The sequence below is a fragment of the Hyla sarda genome, unplaced genomic scaffold (assembly GCF_029499605.1).
Source record: "Hyla sarda isolate aHylSar1 unplaced genomic scaffold, aHylSar1.hap1 scaffold_1857, whole genome shotgun sequence".
Taxonomy (NCBI): domain Eukaryota; kingdom Metazoa; phylum Chordata; class Amphibia; order Anura; family Hylidae; genus Hyla; species Hyla sarda.
The window spans coordinates 24,182-48,887 of record NW_026608507.1 but is presented as its reverse complement, the minus strand read 5'-3'; the positions used below and the strand labels follow the sequence as shown (position 1 = coordinate 48,887).

Genomic DNA, 24,706 nt, shown 5'->3' with positions numbered 1-24,706 from the left:
AACTTTCTCATGAACACCTCAACAAACCCATACCAACCAGGACTCACCAAAGCATACGGCTTTCTCAGATCTCTCTCCATCCACCCTAATCTGCATAACACACCCCCTCCTAGAAACCTCATCATACATGCAAATTTCCACTGCTCTCCCATACTTCTCCTCACAGCAAACAATAGATTAATCCCCAGATACACTTCAACATTAGGAAAATTCATTCCTCCATTCCTACACTCTTTCATCACATTCTCTCTTCTCACCTTCTCCACTTTCGACCCCCAGAAAAATACAAACAAAATCCTATTCAACTTTCTCAGTGTCATATAACCTGGTGGAAACACCAAAGCCACATACAACAGGATCGGCAATATCACACTCTTGATCACCACAATCTTACCAATCATTGACAACTCTCTCATACTCCAAAAATCCAACTTCCTTTTTATTCTAACACCAACCTCTTCCCAACTTTCTCTTCCATCCAGCCTCTCATCAAATTTAACTCCCAACACCTTAATCGCTCCGTCTACACATTTCACCCCTACATCCTCTACTTCATACATCCTTCCAAAAACCTTATACTCACTCTTATCCCAATTAACTCTAAAACCAGAAGCACCACAAAAATACCCAGCCAACAACTTTGCTCTCTGCAAAGCTCCAACATACTCACAGATCACACAAACATCATCCATATATGCCAACACTTTCAAGTCTCTCCCACCACTCCCAGGAATCCTCACACCTCTCATACACTTATCCCTTCTCAACAACTCCAACAAAGGCTCTATCGCACATATAAAGACCAAGGGTGACAGGGGACACCCCTGTCTCACTCCAGAACACACATTCACTTTCTTACTAACCCAGCCATTAATTAATACTTTACTATACACTCCATCATACAATACTCTAATCATTTTAACAAAACCTTCCGGAAAACCCATTCTATCCAACACTTTAAATAAAAACTCATGTGACAACCTATCAAAAGCTTTCTCAAAATCCAAAGACAACACTCCAACACACTGATCTCTACCCAAGCAATCCCATAATACATCACGCAACAAACCCAAATTCTCACTTATCCTTCTTTTTGGCACACCACATACTTGTTCTTCTCCAATCACCTGATCAATCACATCCCTCATTCTATTCGCCAACACCTTTGCAAGAATTTTATAATCAACATTCAATAACGTAATCGGTCTCCAATTCCTCACATCCTTTCTATCCCCTTTTTTAAAGATCAATACCACCACTCCACTCTTCATACTTTCCTCCAATCTACCATTCTTGCACACAAAATCATAAATCTCCACCAAATCCACTTTAACCGTCTCCCACATTCTAGCATAAAATTCCACCGGCAACCCATCCTCACCTGGTGTCTTATTTCTAGCCATACTTTTAATCACCAACTCCAATTCTTTCACTCCCACACCTTTCACCAGGCTATCTGCCTCCCTGTCATGCACTCTGCTCTCAATCTTCCCAATCACCTCAGACTGCAGACCCATATCACACTCCTTCTCAGCATATAAATCCTTATAAAAATCCTCAACCACACTCAACACTCTTTTACCTTTAACCATCACACCATCCTTATCATACACCTCTATCAACTCCTCTCTTTTACCAGACACCCTTTTAAAGAAAAACCTTGAGCATCTCTCACCCTTCTCCAACTTATTCAACTTAGCCTGATACACAATCTCTCTTCCTCTCTCCAACATCCACTTCTCTACTTCCTTCTTAATCTCTTCAATCTCACTCTCCACACAACCACCACTCTTCCTCCATTTTTTCAAAAAGATCAATCTCTTCTGCAGCCACTCATACCTTCTTCTCTTTCCCGCAGCTCTCTTATACCCCTCTCTTTTAAAGAAACCATGCGTTCTCTCCTTCACCCAACTCCACCACTGCAATACATCCACAAAATCAGCTTTCCTCCTCTTCCAAACCTCATACTTCTTCACATACCTCTCATACACCCCTCCCTCCTCCATCAAACTAACATTCAATTTCCATAAACCCCGCCCACTCAAACATTCCACATTAAACCCCAAATCACATCTTACACACTCATGATCTGAATACAATACCTTCATTTGCATATACTCCCTACCCAACACTCCTTTTGACACAAAACACATATCCAATCTTGAAGCACACTTTCCCCTATCTGAAAAATAAGTCGGACACACATCAACATTACACAATTTAGCCACATCTTGCAACCTCAAATCATTCACCACATTCCTCAACATCCTACCAGATACATCGATCTTACTCCCTTCAATCTCACAATTGAAATCCCCCACACATACCATAGGCTCTCTCCCCGGCAAAAACAACTTTAACTTCTCAAACAACTCCACCCTCTCATTCTTCTTAACAGACGCATACACATTAAATATTCGAACCTTAACTCCACCCACCTCCACCTTAACCATCAAACACCTTCCCTCTTCAATCACTGAATGGCTCTCTACCTTGAACCTCTTATCCTTAAATAACACACCAACCCCATCATTCCTATTTACAGAAGACATAGACCACACAGAATCCCCATATCCCCACTCCCCCTTCCCTACCTCTTCCACCAACCCACACTCTTGTACACAAATAACATCAGCCCCCATACCTGCCAACTCCTGCAAAATTGCAGCCCTCCTAACCCTACTCCTAAACACCCTAACATTAGATGAAATTATTTTAAAAGACATACTACTATCCCCATATGAAAAAAACAAACAAAGGAAAAAACACAACAAAACAATCACCTATATACAAAAGAAAACACCAATCAATGCGATGTTCTACGGGTTAAGGTACCAAGCGGTACTTGTCCATCACCTTCCTGATCCACCTCGGATCTAAATAATGGTTCGAAAGGGTTTCTCGAACTAAACGAAGTCTCCTCACTCCTCTCAGCCCATTCTTTCTTTCTCGCTTTTTTTGGATACCTGTGACACAAATCATCCGCCACTTTCTTCCCTCTATGCCTTCCTGAAGACACAGCACTCTCTGAATCGGTAGTAAAATCTTCAATCACAGGCTCATTCTCCATCTCTTCCTCCAACTCCTTCTGCACCACAGCCACAGTCTTGCTCTCCATAAGCTTAAGTCCAGGTTTTCCCGCCAAAACGGGTTTTCCCTCCAAAATTGGATTTCCCTCCAAAATTGGAGACCCCTCCAAAACTGGAGTCCCCTCCAAAACTGGAGTCCCCTCCATCACAGCACTTGTCTCCATTTTATCTCTCTCTTCCAGGTATCTCTTTCCCTCCTCCTGCTTCCTTTCTACCTCTTTCTGTCTTTCGATCTTCTCCTCCTCCCTCCTTTTTCTCTCTTCCGGGCACTCTCTCATCACATGTCCAGCCTCTCCACATACATGGCATTTTTTTGGCTCAGGACACGCATTGGCCTCATGTCCCTCTTTCTGGCAATTCCTGCACACTCTCACAGCCGCACAATTCTCCTTCACATGCCCAAACATATGGCACTTTCTGCAGAACATGGGCTGCCCAGGGTAGGTAAGATAACCTCTCTGCCCCGCAATAGAAAAACTCGCCGGGGGATGCTGCACTCCGTAAATTCCACTGGCATCTTGCTTCAACTTCACCAAAAACTTATACTCCGCATTAAACACTCCCAATATGCTCTTCTGTGCAATCCCTCCTCTGACAGTCTCACAGTACTGCTTCAAAAAATTTTCCACCAACTTCACATCCATAAACGGGTTGTATACACGGACTAAAAGGGGTTTCTCCTCCAACTCAAACAAAGGCTCAAACGACACATTCTTCATAATGGTATTTTCCACATTCTCACGCAGGCTCTGGTAAAAGGACAGGCACCCATTAATAGTGTAGAAACTCACATCATATATACCTTGCCGCTTACTTTCCTGTAAGCAAAAGACGTCCTTCATCGGTATCCCGGCCATGTCCTCCACCAAACGACGCCCCACAAACGTGATCTTATTCTTCTCCACATCAGAAACCTCCACCTTCACCCGAATAGTGTTCTTAACGAATCCAGCTGCCATCTTCTCTGTCGGTCTGAGACCACAGTATCGCCTCCTGAAAAAACCCTCTGCAAGCAGAGAAACACGCACCCCTGACCCAGACCAAGTTTACACTTGATCTGAGCCAAAAGGCCGAGAAGCGATAACCGTGAAAGGGGCGGGCCCAACAAGGTCCCCTTCATGGGCACTATCACTGCTTGCTGTCAGGGAGGCTGCCAGACAATTTTCCATGCACACTCTGGGCTGGGGGGCAGTCAACCACCAGTACACACAGCAGAACCTAAACCCATACCATTATTGCTAAGCAGCAAGACAGGGGCCCATTGCACTCCCACGGGGCCTTTTTAAATGCAATCCATAACCCGGATTTGCCAGGAACCCTTCTTACTCCTCCTACTTGCATGTGACACTGGGCTTAGGATCTGCATAGGAACCACACACACAAGCACACACCTACCTTTGTTGCCTGCAGATGCCTCCTTGGCTGTCCCCAAACGGTATCAAACCAACACCCACGGGAAGCTGTAAGCATAGAGGACATGCCTGCACCCCATTGGACTTACCTGTGTGGGTTAAATCCGGGTTATTTGACAACCTATGGCGGTGATGGTTCTGCTCAGGCAGAGCAGTGCTGATGCTCCTCATAAAGCTGTCGCTGCTGTGAAGGTTCTAGGTGACATCACAAATCCCTATGTTTACATACACAACAAAGCTGGGTTGTTGTTGTTTACACTCTGCAAGGCCTGTGGAAGTGAGTGACATCATAGCACTGTAGTTCTGAGGGTTCTAGATGGATGCAACAATCTCCTGTTGCTTCTATGAAGGCCATAATAGACGACATCACCAAACAGCTCCATAGTCACATACACAGCAAAGGAGAGATGTTGTTTACACCTAGTGATGTCAGTGGTATTGAGTGACATCACAGCACAGTGCTAAGGCTCCTGGGCCTGGACACAGCAGCGGCTGCAATATCTCAACGGAGAATACGTTTATATCTATGTGTGTGTGTGCGCATATATATATATATATATATATATATATATATATATATATATATATATTTCTCCGCCGAAATCACTTTTAAACCCATTTCCACCTTTTTTTCCCTTCTCTTCCTCTTACTTTTTTTTCACGTTTTTTTACGTTTTTCTCCTTTTCGCCTCTTTTCTGGGCGTATTATTCTTCTTTTTCTTCTTTTTTTTCGTCTAATGCATACCCCATCAGTGCAGCAATGCTTATTCAATACCGCCAGCAGATGGAGACACTGGGGGATAATTTTCTAAGGATTTATACTGATTTTTCCTGTCTGAATTTGTCGCACAGAAAGTTGCAGGCCAAATATGTGTGACATTTCTGCGACTTTAGCTTCTAGAGCATTTTTACAACATTATACATAGGTGCTGAATACATAAAAAGCGACTGTTCAGCGACAGACAAGTCGCATCGGCTGAAAGTAGGCCAGAATGTCAGTCCATGTTGGAGCAGGTTTAGATACAGTCTAAAGCATAGATCTCAAAGTCTGTGCACAGAATTTAGCAAGGGCCTCGCACCTTCTGATGCATCAGGTAGGTGCACAATAGCATAGCCTAACCCTCTGTACTTTGGTCTATATTGATGCGGGACATAGACAGCCAGCTGATGACCAATCCATTAGTGCAATGGATGGCTGGAAGCATTTGTCTTTGCCTTTGCAATACCACAGAAGCAATGCATGGTCAATGTACAGCAATGACACACCTGTCTGAACAGCCAGGAGACCCCCCCCCCCCCCCCCCATGTTATGTTACATAGTTACATAGTTAGTACGGTCGAAAAAAGACATATGTCCATCACGTTCAACCAGGGAATTAAGGGGTAGGGGTGTGGCGCGATATTGGGGAAGGGATGAGATTTTATATTTCTTCATAAGCATTAATCTTATTTTGTCAATTAGGAACATTCAGCACCCACCCGCTATCAAGGCAGCTGCCTATCATGTCATGCCCTACCTGCACAGGTGTGCTGGCTACTCAAATGATCCAATTAAGGAGGCCATTTAGTCAGCAGCAGCAGAAGTCCTGTGCCTGGACGCTCCAACAGGGGCCAGACACAAGCAGAAGCAGAAGCAGCAGAAGCAGCAGCAGCACCACCTTTTGTTTTTTGGCTGCAGCAGCAGCAAGGCCCACAGGGCTAGCTAGCTGGCTAGCCAGCAAGCAGGTAGCAATGAAAGTAGGAATCTTTCTTTTTAACCCTGTAAGGGGGTGGTGCACTGTACCCGAAGATACTGCCATATCGGGTCAATGCATAGGGCGACGGAAGCAAGCTTCGAAATCGGCCCCCGTTCTCAAAAATCCATTTAATATATGGTCCCCAGATAGGGGACGTATCAGATATTAAACTGATAAGAACAGATACTACACTTGATCTTAGCCAAAAGGCCGAGAAGCGATAACCGTGAAAGGGGCGGGCCCAACAAGGTCCCCTTCATGGGCACTATCACTGCTTGCTGTCAGGGAGGCTGCCAGACAATTTTCCATGCACACTCTGGGCTGGGGGGCAGTCAACCACCAGTACACACAGCAGAACCTAAACCCATACCATTATTGCTAAGCAGCAAGACAGGGGCCCATTGCACTCCCACGGGGCCTTTTTAAATGCAATCCATAACCCGGATTTGCCAGGAACCCTTCTTACTCCTCCTACTTGCATGTGACACTGGGCTTAGGATCTGCATAGGAAACACACACACAAGCACACACCTACCTTTGTTGCCTGCAGATGCCTCCTTGGCTGTCCCCAAACGGTATCAAACCAACACCCACGGGAAGCTGTAAGCATAGAGGACATGCCTGCACCCCATTGGACTTACCTGTGTGGGTTAAATCCGGGTTATTTGACAACCTATGGCGGTGATGGTTCTGCTCAGGCAGAGCAGTGCTGATGCTCCTCATAAAGCTGTCGCTGCTGTGAAGGTTCTAGGTGACATCACAAATCCCTATGGTTACATACACAACAAAGCTGGGTTGTTGTTGTTTACACTCTGCAAGGCCTGTGGAAGTGAGTGACATCATAGCACTGTAGTTCTGAGGGTTCAAGATGGATGCAACAATCTCCTGTTGCTTCTATGAAGGCCGTAATAGACGACATCACCAAACAGCTCCATAGTCACATACACAGCAAAGGAGAGATGTTGTTTACACCTAGTGATGTCAGTGGTATTGAGTGACATCACAGCACAGTGCTAAGGCTCCTGGGCCTGGACACAGCAGCGGCTGCAATATCTCAACGGAGAATACGTTTATATCTATGTGTGTGTGTGCGCATATATATATATATATATATATATATATATATATATATATATATATATTTCTCCGCCGAAATCACTTTTAAACCCATTTCCACCTTTTTTTCCCTTCTCTTCCTCTTACTTTTTTTTCACGTTTTTTTACGTTTTTCTCCTTTTCGCCTCTTTTCTGGGCGTATTATTCTTCTTTTTCTTCTTTTTTTTCGTCTAATGCATACCCCATCAGTGCAGCAATGCTTATTCAATACCGCCAGCAGATGGAGACACTGGGGGATAATTTTCTAAGGATTTATACTGATTTTTCCTGTCTGAATTTGTCGCACAGAAAGTTGCAGGCCAAATATGTGTGACATTTCTGCGACTTTAGCTTCTAGAGCATTTTTACAACATTATACATAGGTGCTGAATACATAAAAAGCGACTGTTCAGCGACAGACAAGTCGCATCGGCTGAAAGTAGGCCAGAATGTCAGTCCATGTTGGAGCAGGTTTAGATACAGTCTAAAGCATAGATCTCAAAGTCTGTGCACAGAATTTAGCAAGGGCCTCGCACCTTCTGATGCATCAGGTAGGTGCACAATAGCATAGCCTAACCCTCTGTACTTTGGTCTATATTGATGCGGGACATAGACAGCCAGCTGATGACCAATCCATTAGTGCAATGGATGGCTGGAAGCATTTGTCTTTGCCTTTGCAATACCACAGAAGCAATGCATGGTCAATGTACAGCAATGACACACCTGTGTGAACAGCCAGGAGACCCCCCCCCCCCCCCCCATGTTATGTTACATAGTTACATAGTTAGTACGGTCGAAAAAAGACATATGTCCATCACGTTCAACCAGGGAATTAAGGGGTAGGGGTGTGGCGCGATATTGGGGAAGGGATGAGATTTTATATTTCTTCATAAGCATTAATCTTATTTTGTCAATTAGGAACATTCAGCACCCACCCGCTATCAAGGCAGCTGCCTATCATGTCATGCCCTACCTGCACAGGTGTGCTGGCTACTCAAATGATCCAATTAAGGAGGCCATTTAGTCAGCAGCAGCAGAAGTCCTGTGCCTGGACGCTCCAACAGGGGCCAGACACAAGCAGAAGCAGAAGCAGCAGAAGCAGCAGCAGCACCACCTTTTGTTTTTTGGCTGCAGCAGCAGCAAGGCCCACAGGGCTGGCTAGCTGGCTAGCCAGCAAGCAGGTAGCAATGAAAGTAGGAATCTTTCTTTTTAACCCTGTAAGGGGGTGGTGCACTGTACCCGAAGATACTGCCATATCGGGTCAATGCATAGGGCGACGGAAGCAAGCTTCGAAATCGGCCCCCGTTCTCAAAAATCCATTTAATATATGGTCCCCAGATAGGGGACGTATCAGATATTAAACTGATAAGAACAGATACTACACTTGATCTTAGCCAAAAGGCCGAGAAGCGATAACCGTGAAAGGGGCGGGCCCAACAAGGTCCCCTTCATGGGCACTATCACTGCTTGCTGTCAGGGAGGCTGCCAGACAATTTTCCATGCACACTCTGGGCTGGGGGGCAGTCAACCACCAGTACACACAGCAGAACCTAAACCCATACCATTATTGCTAAGCAGCAAGACAGGGGCCCATTGCACTCCCACGGGGCCTTTTTAAATGCAATCCATAACCCGGATTTGCCAGGAACCCTTCTTACTCCTCCTACTTGCATGTGACACTGGGCTTAGGATCTGCATAGGAAACACACACACAAGCACACACCTACCTTTGTTGCCTGCAGATGCCTCCTTGGCTGTCCCCAAACGGTATCAAACCAACACCCACGGGAAGCTGTAAGCATAGAGGACATGCCTGCACCCCATTGGACTTACCTGTGTGGGTTAAATCCGGGTTATTTGACAACCTATGGCGGTGATGGTTCTGCTCAGGCAGAGCAGTGCTGATGCTCCTCATAAAGCTGTCGCTGCTGTGAAGGTTCTAGGTGACATCACAAATCCCTATGGTTACATACACAACAAAGCTGGGTTGTTGTTGTTTACACTCTGCAAGGCCTGTGGAAGTGAGTGACATCATAGCACTGTAGTTCTGAGGGTTCAAGATGGATGCAACAATCTCCTGTTGCTTCTATGAAGGCCGTAATAGACGACATCACCAAACAGCTCCATAGTCACATACACAGCAAAGGAGAGATGTTGTTTACACCTAGTGATGTCAGTGGTATTGAGTGACATCACAGCACAGTGCTAAGGCTCCTGGGCCTGGACACAGCAGCGGCTGCAATATCTCAACGGAGAATACGTTTATATCTATGTGTGTGTGTGCGCATATATATATATATATATATATATATATATATATATATATATATATATTTCTCCGCCGAAATCACTTTTAAACCCATTTCCACCTTTTTTTCCCTTCTCTTCCTCTTACTTTTTTTTCACGTTTTTTTACGTTTTTCTCCTTTTCGCCTCTTTTCTGGGCGTATTATTCTTCTTTTTCTTCTTTTTTTTCGTCTAATGCATACCCCATCAGTGCAGCAATGCTTATTCAATACCGCCAGCAGATGGAGACACTGGGGGATAATTTTCTAAGGATTTATACTGATTTTTCCTGTCTGAATTTGTCGCACAGAAAGTTGCAGGCCAAATATGTGTGACATTTCTGCGACTTTAGCTTCTAGAGCATTTTTACAACATTATACATAGGTGCTGAATACATAAAAAGCGACTGTTCAGCGACAGACAAGTCGCATCGGCTGAAAGTAGGCCAGAATGTCAGTCCATGTTGGAGCAGGTTTAGATACAGTCTAAAGCATAGATCTCAAAGTCTGTGCACAGAATTTAGCAAGGGCCTCGCACCTTCTGATGCATCAGGTAGGTGCACAATAGCATAGCCTAACCCTCTGTACTTTGGTCTATATTGATGCGGGACATAGACAGCCAGCTGATGACCAATCCATTAGTGCAATGGATGGCTGGAAGCATTTGTCTTTGCCTTTGCAATACCACAGAAGCAATGCATGGTCAATGTACAGCAATGACACACCTGTGTGAACAGCCAGGAGACCCCCCCCCCCCCCCCATGTTATGTTACATAGTTACATAGTTAGTACGGTCGAAAAAAGACATATGTCCATCACGTTCAACCAGGGAATTAAGGGGTAGGGGTGTGGCGCGATATTGGGGAAGGGATGAGATTTTATATTTCTTCATAAGCATTAATCTTATTTTGTCAATTAGGAACATTCAGCACCCACCCGCTATCAAGGCAGCTGCCTATCATGTCATGCCCTACCTGCACAGGTGTGCTGGCTACTCAAATGATCCAATTAAGGAGGCCATTTAGTCAGCAGCAGCAGAAGTCCTGTGCCTGGACGCTCCAACAGGGGCCAGACACAAGCAGAAGCAGAAGCAGCAGAAGCAGCAGCAGCACCACCTTTTGTTTTTTGGCTGCAGCAGCAGCAAGGCCCACAGGGCTGGCTAGCTGGCTAGCCAGCAAGCAGGTAGCAATGAAAGTAGGAATCTTTCTTTTTAACCCTGTAAGGGGGTGGTGCACTGTACCCGAAGATACTGCCATATCGGGTCAATGCATAGGGCGACGGAAGCAAGCTTCGAAATCGGCCCCCGTTCTCAAAAATCCATTTAATATATGGTCCCCAGATAGGGGACGTATCAGATATTAAACTGATAAGAACAGATACTACACTTGATCTTAGCCAAAAGGCCGAGAAGCGATAACCGTGAAAGGGGCGGGCCCAACAAGGTCCCCTTCATGGGCACTATCACTGCTTGCTGTCAGGGAGGCTGCCAGACAATTTTCCATGCACACTCTGGGCTGGGGGGCAGTCAACCACCAGTACACACAGCAGAACCTAAACCCATACCATTATTGCTAAGCAGCAAGACAGGGGCCCATTGCACTCCCACGGGGCCTTTTTAAATGCAATCCATAACCCGGATTTGCCAGGAACCCTTCTTACTCCTCCTACTTGCATGTGACACTGGGCTTAGGATCTGCATAGGAAACACACACACAAGCACACACCTACCTTTGTTGCCTGCAGATGCCTCCTTGGCTGTCCCCAAACGGTATCAAACCAACACCCACGGGAAGCTGTAAGCATAGAGGACATGCCTGCACCCCATTGGACTTACCTGTGTGGGTTAAATCCGGGTTATTTGACAACCTATGGCGGTGATGGTTCTGCTCAGGCAGAGCAGTGCTGATGCTCCTCATAAAGCTGTCGCTGCTGTGAAGGTTCTAGGTGACATCACAAATCCCTATGGTTACATACACAACAAAGCTGGGTTGTTGTTGTTTACACTCTGCAAGGCCTGTGGAAGTGAGTGACATCATAGCACTGTAGTTCTGAGGGTTCAAGATGGATGCAACAATCTCCTGTTGCTTCTATGAAGGCCGTAATAGACGACATCACCAAACAGCTCCATAGTCACATACACAGCAAAGGAGAGATGTTGTTTACACCTAGTGATGTCAGTGGTATTGAGTGACATCACAGCACAGTGCTAAGGCTCCTGGGCCTGGACACAGCAGCGGCTGCAATATCTCAACGGAGAATACGTTTATATCTATGTGTGTGTGTGCGCATATATATATATATATATATATATATATATATATATATATATATATATATATTTCTCCGCCGAAATCACTTTTAAACCCATTTCCACCTTTTTTTCCCTTCTCTTCCTCTTACTTTTTTTTCACGTTTTTTTACGTTTTTCTCCTTTTCGCCTCTTTTCTGGGCGTATTATTCTTCTTTTTCTTCTTTTTTTTCGTCTAATGCATACCCCATCAGTGCAGCAATGCTTATTCAATACCGCCAGCAGATGGAGACACTGGGGGATAATTTTCTAAGGATTTATACTGATTTTTCCTGTCTGAATTTGTCGCACAGAAAGTTGCAGGCCAAATATGTGTGACATTTCTGCGACTTTAGCTTCTAGAGCATTTTTACAACATTATACATAGGTGCTGAATACATAAAAAGCGACTGTTCAGCGACAGACAAGTCGCATCGGCTGAAAGTAGGCCAGAATGTCAGTCCATGTTGGAGCAGGTTTAGATACAGTCTAAAGCATAGATCTCAAAGTCTGTGCACAGAATTTAGCAAGGGCCTCGCACCTTCTGATGCATCAGGTAGGTGCACAATAGCATAGCCTAACCCTCTGTACTTTGGTCTATATTGATGCGGGACATAGACAGCCAGCTGATGACCAATCCATTAGTGCAATGGATGGCTGGAAGCATTTGTCTTTGCCTTTGCAATACCACAGAAGCAATGCATGGTCAATGTACAGCAATGACACACCTGTGTGAACAGCCAGGAGACCCCCCCCCCCCCCCCCCATGTTATGTTACATAGTTACATAGTTAGTACGGTCGAAAAAAGACATATGTCCATCACGTTCAACCAGGGAATTAAGGGGTAGGGGTGTGGCGCGATATTGGGGAAGGGATGAGATTTTATATTTCTTCATAAGCATTAATCTTATTTTGTCAATTAGGAACATTCAGCACCCACCCGCTATCAAGGCAGCTGCCTATCATGTCATGCCCTACCTGCACAGGTGTGCTGGCTACTCAAATGATCCAATTAAGGAGGCCATTTAGTCAGCAGCAGCAGAAGTCCTGTGCCTGGACGCTCCAACAGGGGCCAGACACAAGCAGAAGCAGAAGCAGCAGAAGCAGCAGCAGCACCACCTTTTGTTTTTTGGCTGCAGCAGCAGCAAGGCCCACAGGGCTGGCTAGCTGGCTAGCCAGCAAGCAGGTAGCAATGAAAGTAGGAATCTTTCTTTTTAACCCTGTAAGGGGGTGGTGCACTGTACCCGAAGATACTGCCATATCGGGTCAATGCATAGGGCGACGGAAGCAAGCTTCGAAATCGGCCCCCGTTCTCAAAAATCCATTTAATATATGGTCCCCAGATAGGGGACGTATCAGATATTAAACTGATAAGAACAGATACTACACTTGATCTTAGCCAAAAGGCCGAGAAGCGATAACCGTGAAAGGGGCGGGCCCAACAAGGTCCCCTTCATGGGCACTATCACTGCTTGCTGTCAGGGAGGCTGCCAGACAATTTTCCATGCACACTCTGGGCTGGGGGGCAGTCAACCACCAGTACACACAGCAGAACCTAAACCCATACCATTATTGCTAAGCAGCAAGACAGGGGCCCATTGCACTCCCACGGGGCCTTTTTAAATGCAATCCATAACCCGGATTTGCCAGGAACCCTTCTTACTCCTCCTACTTGCATGTGACACTGGGCTTAGGATCTGCATAGGAAACACACACACAAGCACACACCTACCTTTGTTGCCTGCAGATGCCTCCTTGGCTGTCCCCAAACGGTATCAAACCAACACCCACGGGAAGCTGTAAGCATAGAGGACATGCCTGCACCCCATTGGACTTACCTGTGTGGGTTAAATCCGGGTTATTTGACAACCTATGGCGGTGATGGTTCTGCTCAGGCAGAGCAGTGCTGATGCTCCTCATAAAGCTGTCGCTGCTGTGAAGGTTCTAGGTGACATCACAAATCCCTATGGTTACATACACAACAAAGCTGGGTTGTTGTTGTTTACACTCTGCAAGGCCTGTGGAAGTGAGTGACATCATAGCACTGTAGTTCTGAGGGTTCAAGATGGATGCAACAATCTCCTGTTGCTTCTATGAAGGCCGTAATAGACGACATCACCAAACAGCTCCATAGTCACATACACAGCAAAGGAGAGATGTTGTTTACACCTAGTGATGTCAGTGGTATTGAGTGACATCACAGCACAGTGCTAAGGCTCCTGGGCCTGGACACAGCAGCGGCTGCAATATCTCAACGGAGAATACGTTTATATCTATGTGTGTGTGTGCGCATATATATATATATATATATATATATATATATATATATATATATATTTCTCCGCCGAAATCACTTTTAAACCCATTTCCACCTTTTTTTCCCTTCTCTTCCTCTTACTTTTTTTTCACGTTTTTTTACGTTTTTCTCCTTTTCGCCTCTTTTCTGGGCGTATTATTCTTCTTTTTCTTCTTTTTTTTCGTCTAATGCATACCCCATCAGTGCAGCAATGCTTATTCAATACCGCCAGCAGATGGAGACACTGGGGGATAATTTTCTAAGGATTTATACTGATTTTTCCTGTCTGAATTTGTCGCACAGAAAGTTGCAGGCCAAATATGTGTGACATTTCTGCGACTTTAGCTTCTAGAGCATTTTTACAACATTATACATAGGTGCTGAATACATAAAAAGCGACTGTTCAGCGACAGACAAGTCGCATCGGCTGAAAGTAGGCCAGAATGTCAGTCCATGTTGGAGCAGGTTTAGATACAGTCTAAAGCATAGATCTCAAAGTCTGTGCACAGAATTTAGCAAGGGCCTCGCACCTTCTGATGCATCAGGTAGGTGCACAATAGCATAGCCTAACCCTCTGTACTTTGGTCTATATTGATGCGGGACATAGACAGCCAGCTGATGACCAATCCATTAGTGCAATGGATGGCTGGAAGCATTTGTCTTTGCCTTTGCAATACCACAGAAGCAATGCATGGTCAATGTACAGCAATGACACACCTGTGTGAACAGCCAGGAGACCCCCCCCCCCCCCCCATGTTATGTTACATAGTTACATAGTTAGTACGGTCGAAAAAAGACATATGTCCATCACGTTCAACCAGGGAATTAAGGGGTAGGGGTGTGGCGCGATATTGGGGAAGGGATGAGATTTTATATTTCTTCATAAGCATTAATCTTATTTTGTCAATTAGGAACATTCAGCACCCACCCGCTATCAAGGCAGCTGCCTATCATGTCATGCCCTACCTGCACAGGTGTGCTGGCTACTCAAATGATCCAATTAAGGAGGCCATTTAGTCAGCAGCAGCAGAAGTCCTGTGCCTGGACGCTCCAACAGGGGCCAGACACAAGCAGAAGCAGAAGCAGCAGAAGCAGCAGCAGCACCACCTTTTGTTTTTTGGCTGCAGCAGCAGCAAGGCCCACAGGGCTGGCTAGCTGGCTAGCCAGCAAGCAGGTAGCAATGAAAGTAGGAATCTTTCTTTTTAACCCTGTAAGGGGGTGGTGCACTGTACCCGAAGATACTGCCATATCGGGTCAATGCATAGGGCGACGGAAGCAAGCTTCGAAATCGGCCCCCGTTCTCAAAAATCCATTTAATATATGGTCCCCAGATAGGGGACGTATCAGATATTAAACTGATAAGAACAGATTTTTTTTTTCTTTTTAACCCTGTAAGGGGGTGGTGCACTGTACCCGAAGATACTGCCATATCGGGTCAATGCATAGGGCGACGGAAGCAAGCTTCGAAATCGGCCCCCGTTCTCAAAAATCCATTTAATATATGGTCCCCAGATAGGGGACGTATCAGATATTAAACTGATAAGAACAGATACTACACTTGATCTTAGCCAAAAGGCCGAGAAGCGATAACCGTGAAAGGGGCGGGCCCAACAAGGTCCCCTTCATGGGCACTATCACTGCTTGCTGTCAGGGAGGCTGCCAGACAATTTTCCATGCACACTCTGGGCTGGGGGGCAGTCAACCACCAGTACACACAGCAGAACCTAAACCCATACCATTATTGCTAAGCAGCAAGACAGGGGCCCATTGCACTCCCACGGGGCCTTTTTAAATGCAATCCATAACCCGGATTTGCCAGGAACCCTTCTTACTCCTCCTACTTGCATGTGACACTGGGCTTAGGATCTGCATAGGAAACACACACACAAGCACACACCTACCTTTGTTGCCTGCAGATGCCTCCTTGGCTGTCCCCAAACGGTATCAAACCAACACCCACGGGAAGCTGTAAGCATAGAGGACATGCCTGCACCCCATTGGACTTACCTGTGTGGGTTAAATCCGGGTTATTTGACAACCTATGGCGGTGATGGTTCTGCTCAGGCAGAGCAGTGCTGATGCTCCTCATAAAGCTGTCGCTGCTGTGAAGGTTCTAGGTGACATCACAAATCCCTATGGTTACATACACAACAAAGCTGGGTTGTTGTTGTTTACACTCTGCAAGGCCTGTGGAAGTGAGTGACATCATAGCACTGTAGTTCTGAGGGTTCAAGATGGATGCAACAATCTCCTGTTGCTTCTATGAAGGCCGTAATAGACGACATCACCAAACAGCTCCATAGTCACATACACAGCAAAGGAGAGATGTTGTTTACACCTAGTGATGTCAGTGGTATTGAGTGACATCACAGCACAGTGCTAAGGCTCCTGGGCCTGGACACAGCAGCGGCTGCAATATCTCAACGGAGAATACGTTTATATCTATGTGTGTGTGTGCGCATATATATATATATATATATATATATATATATATATATATATATATATATATATTTCTCCGCCGAAATCACTTTTAAACCCATTTCCACCTTTTTTTCCCTTCTCTTCCTCTTACTTTTTTTTCACGTTTTTTTACGTTTTTCTCCTTTTCGCCTCTTTTCTGGGCGTATTATTCTTCTTTTTCTTCTTTTTTTTCGTCTAATGCATACCCCATCAGTGCAGCAATGCTTATTCAATACCGCCAGCAGATGGAGACACTGGGGGATAATTTTCTAAGGATTTATACTGATTTTTCCTGTCTGAATTTGTCGCACAGAAAGTTGCAGGCCAAATATGTGTGACATTTCTGCGACTTTAGCTTCTAGAGCATTTTTACAACATTATACATAGGTGCTGAATACATAAAAAGCGACTGTTCAGCGACAGACAAGTCGCATCGGCTGAAAGTAGGCCAGAATGTCAGTCCATGTTGGAGCAGGTTTAGATACAGTCTAAAGCATAGATCTCAAAGTCTGTGCACAGAATTTAGCAAGGGCCTCGCACCTTCTGATGCATCAGGTAGGTGCACTATAGCATAGCCTAACCCTCTGTACTTTGGTCTATATTGATGCGGGACATAGACAGCCAGCTGATGACCAATCCATTAGTGCAATGGATGGCTGGAAGCATTTGTCTTTGCCTTTGCAATACCACAGAAGCAATGCATGGTCAATGTACAGCAATGACACACCTGTGTGAACAGCCAGGAGACCCCCCCCCCCCCCCCCCCATGTTATGTTACATAGTTACATAGTTAGTACGGTCGAAAAAAGACATATGTCCATCACGTTCAACCAGGGAATTAAGGGGTAGGGGTGTGGCGCGATATTGGGGAAGGGATGAGATTTTATATTTCTTCATAAGCATTAATCTTATTTTGTCAATTAGGAACATTCAGCACCCACCCGCTATCAAGGCAGCTGCCTATCATGTCATGCCCTACCTGCACAGGTGTGCTGGCTACTCAAATGATCCAATTAAGGAGGCCATTTAGTCAGCAGCAGCAGAAGTCCTGTGCCTGGACGCTCCAACAGGGGCCAGACACAAGCAGAAGCAGAAGCAGCAGAAGCAGCAGCAGCACCACCTTTTGTTTTTTGGCTGCAGCAGCAGCAAGGCCCACAGGGCTGGCTAGCTGGCTAGCCAGCAAGCAGGTAGCAATGAAAGTAGGAATCTTTCTTTTTAACCCTGTAAGGGGGTGGTGCACTGTACCCGAAGATACTGCCATATCGGGTCAATGCATAGGGCGACGGAAGCAAGCTTCGAAATCGGCCCCCGTTCTCAAAAATCCATTTAATATATGGTCCCCAGATAGGGGACGTATCAGATATTAAACTGATAAGAACAGATAAGGTTTCAACAAAATTTTATTGAATAAATAAGAAACCATACAGAATTTAAAATGCAAAATAATAAAAGGTTCACAAAAGTTTTAAAATACAAATAATAAAACCAGTAATAAAAGGAGAAAAAATAGAAATGGCAGGATAAAACATTATACAAATGTCATAAAACCTGATTATATTGTTATTTCGTTCCATAGAGGCAGACACCACATGGATGCTGCCTCGCTGGCCCCCAACTGTTTCTTGTCTCTTAGGTAATAGATGTACATCTCACTCAGGGCCAGCTTTATACAGTTTTTAACATCAATAAAATCATGTTTAAAAAGTAAGATGTTCCTAACTTTCCAGATGGCATTTTTAAAACAATTAATAATCATCCAGCAGATCATCTGCTGTTTAAAATTGGGGCAGTTAAAAAGACCATAAAAGACACATTCGTGATTAAAATCTTTTAGGCCGCAGGCCCACTTCAAAAGTGGGCCTACCTTCCTCCAAAGCTCCCGTGCAAAAGGGCAGTTCCAAAATATGTGCAGCACCGTTTCGTCCACTCCGCAGCCATCTCTCGGGCACTTGGCTCTCGCCACCAGTCCTCGCCTGTGCTGGAACTCACGAGTAGGGAGGCACTGGTGGACGATTGCCCAGGCAAGATCCCTGTGTACATTCGCCAGAAACTTCCCGTACACGTTCCGCCATACCTTTTTGGATCTTGCCTGTGTGAAATTGGACACTGCCAGGGTAACCTCACTCCGCCTGAGGACCTTTGATACCTTTCTCTGGTCCCCCAGTATGTCAGGCTCCAAATCTTGGAGACCTAGGAGCCTGACTGTCTTTTCCAACACCACATAATGTTTTGGGGGACACAGAAGCACCGGAGCGTTCAGAGGGATGCGCAACCATCTTTTAAAAACCATGCCCGCAGCGTACCTTAAAAAGCAGCTAAAAATGCCATCGGATTTAATAATTTTAAAACAGAAACAGAAATACTTTATGTAAAAGAAAGTAAAAAGGTTAGGAACATCTTTCCCGCCATTATCTTTACTTTTGTACATAAAATCACGCTTTAATTTCTCCATTTTTGAACCCCATAAAAAAGTAAAAACAATTCTAGTTACTTTTTTAATGTATAAAATAGATGGAGGAAATACCATGGCAATGTATAGCATAATAGGGAGTAAAACCATCTTTATTATTAAAATCTTCCCCTCCATGGTAAGGTTTCTAAGATTCCACATTAAAATCTTCTTCTCCATCTTAGCTATAGCTGAATCCCAGTTAGGGCTCCCATCATTGACCTGGTTAAAAACAATACCTAAAACTTTAATTTGATCCTGTTGCATTGTGACTCCTGGGGTGATGGATGAATCCCAGGAGCCAATATAAAAACAGTCACATTTATCTGTGTTTAGCTTAAAACCAGAGACCTCGCAGAAATAGCTGGTGTTCCTCAATGCCCCCCTCATGGATGGAGAGTCCGGGCACAGTATGGTGACATCATCCATGTACCCCAACACCTTTAGATGGGTCCCTCCTCCACCAGGTATCGGTACGCCTCTTACTACCCGGTCTTTTCTGAGGAGGGCCATCAGTGGTTCGATTGCGCAAATAAAAAGGAGTGGGGACAGGGGGCAGCCCTGTTTGACACCTGATAAAAGAGGAACACCGCTGGTTAAAAAGCCATTAACAGAGACTTGACTAAAACAGGATCGGTATAAAAGCATGATTCGGCTTAAAATCGTTTCAGGCACTGCCATCTTTTTAAGAACTAAAAACAGGTATTCATGGGAGACCCTATCAAAGGCTTTTTCAAAGTCTAAGGATAAAATTGCTACAGTTTGATTTCTATCCTTAAAATACCATAAAACATCTCTTAAAATATTTAGGGATTCAGCTATAGACCTTCCAGGTACCCCACAAACCTGATTTGGGTGAATTAATTTATGAATAAAAGGTTTAAAACGGACAGCTAATAACTTGGCTAAAACTTTATAATCGACATTTAAAAGTGTGATGGGGCGCCAATTTTTTAGCATATCCTTTTCACCCTTTTTAAAAAGTAATGATACAATCCCCCTCCTCCAGGAAGGGGGAAGTTCATTAACAATAAAAGTTTCTTTATACAATAAAACCATATCATCCTTTAAAATATCCCAAAAAGCTAAATAAAATTCGATGGGTAAACCATCTTCCCCAGGGGCCTTCCCACTAGAAAAACTTTTAAAAACAAATAAAAGTTCATCTAAGTTAAGATCACGGGATAAAACCTCCTGGTCTAAAACATCTAGCTTAAAATCAAGGGAATTAAGAACATGTTCTAAAAAGGATGGATTAAGATCTTTCTTATTAAAAAGAAGCTGGTAGAAGTTAAAAACTGCATCTAACATGCCTTTTGGAGTGGATTCACCCTCAAGGTTTTGGATGATATCCCTCCTATTCATCACTTTTTTAAAAAAGAAACGGGAACATTTCTCGCCCTCCTCCAGGTGCTGCACATGCGAGTTAAAAATGATTTGTTTCCCTTTCTTTTCTATGGCATGTTTTATTTCAGTTTTAAGGTTTAAAATATCATTTTCTACATCCATACCAGCTTCTTTCAATTTAAAAAGTACATTTAAACGCATGTTAAGAACATAAAACCACTGTTTTTCCATTTTTGCCTTCTTCTTACCTGCTTTGATAAAAAAAAAATCTGATTTTAGATTTGGTGCCCTCCCACCAGTGCAGCATAGGCTCGTGGGGTTTTCTTTGTGATTGCCAGCACTGGTAGGTCCGCACAAACTCCTCTTTTATCTCAGGGTCCTCTAGGAGTGTGGTGTTTAATCTCCAGAGGCCCCTTTTTGCTTTTTGCTCCCCCTCTAGCTCCAGGCCCACCAAGAGGAGCTTATGATCAGAGAAGATATTCTGCTCGAGCGTGCATTTCAGGGGTTTAAAAGCTCTAGAGGAAAAAATAAAATCGATTCTGGAGCTCACTCTTCCATTGGACCATGTGGCGCCCGGGTCCTCCGGCAAGAGATCCTTCCAGCAATCTTTCAAATTAAAATCATCAATAAAATTTTTAAGCAGGTAAGAAGTGCGGTCTTTACGATTAATATCCCCACCCTGCCGGTGTTCCCCATCACGTATGCAGTTAAAATCACCTCCCACCAGCAGGGGGGAAGACCCAACACAAAACAGTGGTAAAATTTCAAATAGTTCTGCCCGCTCCTGTTTATCAGGAGGGGCATACACATTTAAAACACGAATTAAAAGTCCATTAAAATATAGATGAATTAAAAGAGCTCTGCCAGGCACAATCTCAGTTACTGTATGAATAGAAAAGGACTGGCCTCGGCAGAGCAGCCCAACACCCACAGAACGACAGTCATTTGCACCGGACCATATGGATGGGCCCAGCTTCCAGTCTTCTTTTAAGTCTTTATAGTCCATTTTACTAGGGATTCCACATTCTTGTAGCAGGCAAAGGTCAAAGTCACATGTCTCTAGATAAGAAAATAAAGCAGCCCTGCGATCAGGGCTCTTTAAGGACCTCACATTGAGTGAGGCAATTTTTACAGGGATAGGCATAGTTTATGGAGAGTCCGTGCTTGGAGAATCAAAGTCAATAATAAGCTGCGTACCGTCATCCCCCGCCTGCGGGGTCATCAGCTCCTTGATGTTCTGAGGGTCGGAGCTTGAGATCGATGATGCCCCGACCCTGAGCTCGCTCTCGTCCGAACTACGGCACGCCGCTTTCCTTTGAATGTCTTCCTCTTCTTCTTCTCTTTGTCTTTTAAATGTCACACTGCTGTCCATATCCTCTGTGTTGCTCTCACTCGATGTAATCTCTGGCCCCCGGCTGATGGATCTGCGTCTTCTTTCATCATTTGACGACTGGAACTGCTGCACAGGGGCCTGTGAGGCCTCTTTTCCGGAACCTTTGCCGCTACCTTGGGAAGTTTTCATCGCTTGTTCCCCAGCAAGCGTTGCTGAGGACTGTTGCTCCAACTTCCCCATCGATCGACGATGGCCAGTTTTACCCACCGGGTCCACTGCTGGCGGGGCAGCAAACCCTGGTTTGGCGCCACTTGTCTTCTTGGCCCTGTCCTGTATAGGCGGAGTAACAGGACCGGGCTCAGACCTGGCCACCTGGCTCCCCTTCCGGCGGGCTTTCACCGGGGCCTCTTCGTCCGGAGCAGGGCGACCCTGGGCCAAGCCAGTACCTGGCTTATGCTGTAATTTTGGGTCCACCTTTGCCCCCACCGAGGCCCGTCGGCTGCCACCCGCCACAGGTGAGCCCCCTTCAGAAGTTTCGGCGGGCTCTTGAGCCAGGTAGGAAGTCGATCGACGTCTTTCAATTTCCCGGGCAGTAAACTCGATCACCCGCCCGGGCTTCGTGGAATCCCCATGGCCTCCCCCTAGCACTACCACCGGTGGGCCCCCCGATGGAGCACCAGAGGTCTTGGGCCTGGACCCATCAGTACCTGCCATCTGGGGTTTGGGCATCTTAAAAAAGGACGTCTTTTGTCCTGTCCCCTCTTTGGGTGGGCCCAGCCTTGACCCACCCATCGTAGTTTTTGCTTTATGGGGACAGGAATTAAAATCGTGATTTTCCTCTCCGCAGAGGTTGCACCTTATCGAATGGCTACATCTTGAGGCTATGTGACCTTCTTGGCCACACCTATTGCAGCGAATCACACGCTCCGCGCCGCAGGTCTCCTGGGTGTGGCCAAACCTCAAGCAATTTCGGCAATACATAGGCATTTGAGGATAGAACAGGAAGCCCCGAACTCTCCCGATGGCAAAATTTGGGGGCGGATGGCAAAGACCCCCAATACCACCGGGATCCTTACGGAGCTTGACCCAGAACTTCCTCTTGCCGTTCCAGAACCGCACGGAGTTCAAGATTTTGTTTGCGAACCGCACCTCTTCGCAGTATCGCCGAAGAAAAGTGGCTATATCCTCCGTGGTCACATGAGGGCTGTGCATAGCCACCACCAACGGTATATGTTCCTCACCATAGAGGAACTGGAACGAAAGACCGTCGAGTCGATCGTCCCTCTGGTCCGCACCAGACAAGGTTGCATAGATGTTATCGCAACACGCCGTGGCCGTGAAGGTGACGGTATACAGGCCACGGCTTTCCTGGTCATTTAGACACAGGATGTCCTCCCTATTGAGGCGGAAGTAGTCAAGAAGAATCACCTCCGCAATGAAGCGGAGGTTCTTCAACTGACGATGGCTCTCCGACACCTCTATGCGGATGGTATTTCGCATCGACATTTCCCCAGAGGGGAAAGCCCAGGAGAACGGCATCTTCCACACCCAGGGACTAAGCCCCTTCCCCAATAGCAGCAGGGGCTCGGAATCCCGCTATAAAAGCGGAACCCTTACCCAAGGCAGAGGTCGGGGGTACCCTAGGTGCTTCCGAAGCTACAGGTAACGCTCAACGTACCGAAAATGCCTTCTGAGACACAAGGTCCCAGAGACAGGGGGATCGCAACCCGTTGTCTGTGGACTAAGCCCGCTCCCCAATAGCAGCAAGGGGGTGAAGTCGCTCCGTAAGGAGAGACAATCCCCCAAGGCCGAGAAGCGGGGTACCACAGACACCTTCCGACCAGACCAAATGCAGATACTACACTTGATCTTAGCCAAAAGGCCGAGAAGCGATAACCGTGAAAGGGGCGGGCCCAACAAGGTCCCCTTCATGGGCACTATCACTGCTTGCTGTCAGGGAGGCTGCCAGACAATTTTCCATGCACACTCTGGGCTGGGGGGCAGTCAACCACCAGTACACACAGCAGAACCTAAACCCATACCATTATTGCTAAGCAGCAAGACAGGGGCCCATTGCACTCCCACGGGGCCTTTTTAAATGCAATCCATAACCCGGATTTGCCAGGAACCCTTCTTACTCCTCCTACTTGCATGTGACACTGGGCTTAGGATCTGCATAGGAAACACACACACAAGCACACACCTACCTTTGTTGCCTGCAGATGCCTCCTTGGCTGTCCCCAAACGGTATCAAACCAACACCCACGGGAAGCTGTAAGCATAGAGGACATGCCTGCACCCCATTGGACTTACCTGTGTGGGTTAAATCCGGGTTATTTGACAACCTATGGCGGTGATGGTTCTGCTCAGGCAGAGCAGTGCTGATGCTCCTCATAAAGCTGTCGCTGCTGTGAAGGTTCTAGGTGACATCACAAATCCCTTTGGTTACATACACAACAAAGCTGGGTTGTTGTTGTTTACACTCTGCAAGGCCTGTGGAAGTGAGTGACATCATAGCACTGTAGTTCTGAGGGTTCTAGATGGATGCAACAATCTCCTGTTGCTTCTATGAAGGCCATAATAGACGACATCACCAAACAGCTCCATAGTCACATACACAGCAAAGGAGAGATGTTGTTTACACCTAGTGATGTCAGTGGTATTGAGTGACATCACAGCACAGTGCTAAGGCTCCTGGGCCTGGACACAGCAGCGGCTGCAATATCTCAACGGAGAATACGTTTATATCTATGTGTGTGTGTGCGCATATATATATATATATATATATATATATATATATATATATATTTCTCCGCCGAAATCACTTTTAAACCCATTTCCACCTTTTTTTCCCTTCTCTTCCTCTTACTTTTTTTTCACGTTTTTTTACGTTTTTCTCCTTTTCGCCTCTTT

At 45.6% G+C, this 24,706-nt stretch overlaps 6 non-coding genes and 1 pseudogene across 6 annotated transcripts; all 7 read right to left on the bottom strand.

Annotated features, from left to right (window-relative positions):
- Window positions 1-6,268: 6,268 nt before the first annotated feature.
- On the bottom strand, window positions 6,269-6,459 carry LOC130315025 (U2 spliceosomal RNA). Its single transcript, XR_008862620.1, has one exon. It is a non-coding gene; the product is annotated as a U2 spliceosomal RNA (small nuclear RNA).
- A 2,096-nt stretch (window positions 6,460-8,555) lies between these two features.
- Window positions 8,556-8,746, bottom strand: LOC130315024 (U2 spliceosomal RNA). The gene has a single exon (XR_008862619.1). It is a non-coding gene; the product is annotated as a U2 spliceosomal RNA (small nuclear RNA).
- Window positions 8,747-10,841: 2,095 nt separating this feature from the next.
- On the bottom strand, window positions 10,842-11,032 carry LOC130315023 (U2 spliceosomal RNA). The gene has a single exon (XR_008862618.1). It is a non-coding gene; the product is annotated as a U2 spliceosomal RNA (small nuclear RNA).
- Window positions 11,033-13,133: 2,101 nt separating this feature from the next.
- Window positions 13,134-13,324, bottom strand: LOC130315022 (U2 spliceosomal RNA). Its single transcript, XR_008862617.1, has one exon. It is a non-coding gene; the product is annotated as a U2 spliceosomal RNA (small nuclear RNA).
- Window positions 13,325-15,598: 2,274 nt separating this feature from the next.
- Window positions 15,599-15,789, bottom strand: LOC130315033 (U2 spliceosomal RNA). Its single transcript, XR_008862627.1, has one exon. It is a non-coding gene; the product is annotated as a U2 spliceosomal RNA (small nuclear RNA).
- A 2,104-nt stretch (window positions 15,790-17,893) lies between these two features.
- Window positions 17,894-18,079, bottom strand: LOC130315035 (U2 spliceosomal RNA). Its single transcript, XR_008862629.1, has one exon. It is a non-coding gene; the product is annotated as a U2 spliceosomal RNA (small nuclear RNA).
- A 5,459-nt stretch (window positions 18,080-23,538) lies between these two features.
- On the bottom strand, window positions 23,539-23,687 carry LOC130315037 (U2 spliceosomal RNA; annotated as a pseudogene).
- Between the last annotated feature and the right edge of the window lie 1,019 nt (window positions 23,688-24,706).